General features: G+C 39.8%; 1 pseudogene; it reads left to right on the top strand.

The window, feature by feature from the left end:
• Positions 1-1,630: 1,630 nt before the first annotated feature.
• LOC102826255 lies at positions 1,631-2,613 on the top strand (annotated as a pseudogene).
• Positions 2,614-2,638: the final 25 nt, after the last annotated feature.

Raw genomic sequence — 2,638 nt, 5'->3', positions numbered from 1 at the left:
TATTGTAAACAGTGCCACCATCCTGGCTTCTAAGGAGCATTCTGTCTACACTTCTTCCAACACAGATTTGTTTGTTCTTCTAGCTGTCCATGGTACATTTAAGGAACTCTGGTAGCATAGCGGTTACCAGTCGGGCCGCTAACCTCAAGGTCAGCAGTTGTAAACTATCAGTCATTCTGCAGAGGAAAGATGAGGCTTTCTTCTCCCATTAAGATTTACAGCCTGGAAAACTCTGTACAGGGCCGCTGTGAGTTGAAACTGACTCCATGGACACAACCACCACCACGGTACCTTTGGTATTCTTCTCCAACACCATAACTCAAATGCATCAATTCTTCTACAGTCTTTCTTATTCATTGTCCAATGCTCACATGCATATGTTGTTGTTTCTATAAGTGCCGTCAAGTTGATTCCAACCCATAGTGGCCCTGTATGAGGTTTCCAAGGCTATTGAATATACCATGATATGGGTAAGGTACACTTTAGTCTTCAAATTGACATCTTTGCTTTTGAACACTTTAAAGTAGTCTTGTGCATCATGTATTCTTCCATTTATGTAGGACTCTTTTGGTTTCTTTGTAATGTTTTGTAGTTTTCCTTATACAGGTTTTTGGTTTCTCTGGTTAGATTTATTCCTAATATTTCATTTTTTGAGTGGCTATTGTAAATGGTATTGGTTTTTGTTTTTGTTTTAATTTCCTTTTCAGAGCTCTCTTTATTAGTATAAAGAAATTAGTATAAAGATTTTTGTATGTTGATCATGTACCCTGCAACTTTGCAGATTCAATAAGTTCCAATAATTTTCTGGCTAAGTCTTTGTGATTTTCTATGCAAAGGGTCATGTTGTCTACAAATAGAATTTTACTTCTTCATTGCCAATTTGTATGCTTTTAATTTCTCTTTCTTGCTTTATAGCTCTGGCTAAGCCCAATATTGAATAGGAGTGTTGATAAAGGGCATCCTTGTCTGGCTTCTGTTTCTCAAAGGAAATGCTTTCAGTCTCTTTCTGTTGAGAGTAATGTTGGCTGTTGCATTTGTACACATGCCCTTAATTATGTTGAGGAATTCCCATTCTATTCCTATTTTTTGAGTGTTTTAATCAGATATGGGTGCTCAATTTTGTCAAATGTCTTTTCTATGCCAATCTATATGCTCATGTGGTTCTTTTACTTTGTTTTATTTATGTGGCAGATTATGTTGATTATTTTCTAGGACTAGACTTTGCTTGAATATCTGACATGAATCCTATTTGGTCAAGATGTATCTGTTCAGAATTTTTTGCGCCTATGTTCATGAGCGATGTTGACCTATAATGCTCTTTTTCTAGTAATGTTTTTGCTTAGTTTTGGTATCAGGATTATACTCACTTCATAAAATGAATTTAGGAATTTTCCATCCTTCTCTATGTCCTGGACTAGTTTGAGTAAATTAGTGTTAGGTCTTCTCTGAATGTTAGGTAGAAGTCTCCAGTAAAGCATCTGACCCTGGACTTTTTGTTGTTGTTGGGAGTTTCTTAAAAACCTGATCAGGCCGCCTCCCTCCATCTACCAAGTCTGCTCCGGCCACTCTTGCCTGGCACCCCAGCCGGACCTGGCGCCTCTGCCCCTCAACTAGGTCAGCCGGCGGCTCCGGCCGACTGCGGCCCAGAATGGACATCATGGACTTTAACGTGAATAAACTGGCGGCCAGTGCGGGCACCTTCCTCAGCCGTGCCGTCCAGTTCACAGAAGATAAGCTTGGCCAGGCAGATAAGACAAAATTGTATGCTCACTTAGAGAACCTTGTTGTTGTTGTTGGTACGTGCCATCGAGTCGGTTCCGACCCATAGCGACCCTGAACAGGGTTTCCGAGGCTGTAAATCTTTACGGGAGCAGAAAGCCTCATCTTTCTCCCGCAGAGCAGCTGGTAGTTTCGAACTACTAACCTTGAGGTTCACAGCCCGATTCGTAACCACTACGCTACCAGAACTCACAGAAGATAAGCTTGGCCAGGCAGATAAGACAAAATTGTATGCTCACTTAGAGAACCTTAGCAAAGCTGAATGTACCAAAATATGGACAGAAAAAATAATGAAACAAACTAAACTGTTATTGCAGCCAAATCCAAATGCCATGATAGAGGAGTTTGTTTATGAGAAAGCCCCAAGTCTTATAAACAACCCAGAACTTTTGGGACAATATATGATTAATACAGGGACTAAGTTTGGTCCTGGAACAGCTTATGGTAATGCCCTTATTAAGTGTGGAGAAACACAAAAACGGATTGGAACCGCAGACAGAGAACTAATTTAAACATCAACCTTAAATTGTTTCAGTCCTTTAAGAAACTTTATAGAAGGAGATTACAAAACAATTGCTAAAGAAAGAAAACTGTCACAAAATAAGAGACTGGATTTGGATGCTGCAAAAATTAGACTGAAAAAATAAAAAACTGCAGACACTAGAGATTCATCTGAACAGGAATTAATAACTCAAAGTAAATTTGATCGCCGAGCAGCGATTACCAGACTTGTGCTAGAGGGAATCGGCAGTGTATACACATCACCTCCGCTGTCTGAATGACTCTGTAAAAGCCCAGATGACTTACTATGCACAATGTGGTTGTTGTTGTTAAGTACCGTGGAGTCAGTTCCGACTCA

Source organism: Chrysochloris asiatica, unplaced genomic scaffold (assembly GCF_000296735.1).
Source record: "Chrysochloris asiatica unplaced genomic scaffold, ChrAsi1.0 scaffold00059, whole genome shotgun sequence".
In the NCBI taxonomy this organism is placed as follows: domain Eukaryota; kingdom Metazoa; phylum Chordata; class Mammalia; order Afrosoricida; family Chrysochloridae; genus Chrysochloris; species Chrysochloris asiatica.
The sequence above is the reverse complement of the archived record's forward strand: the minus strand, read 5'-3'. Positions and strand labels throughout refer to the sequence as shown.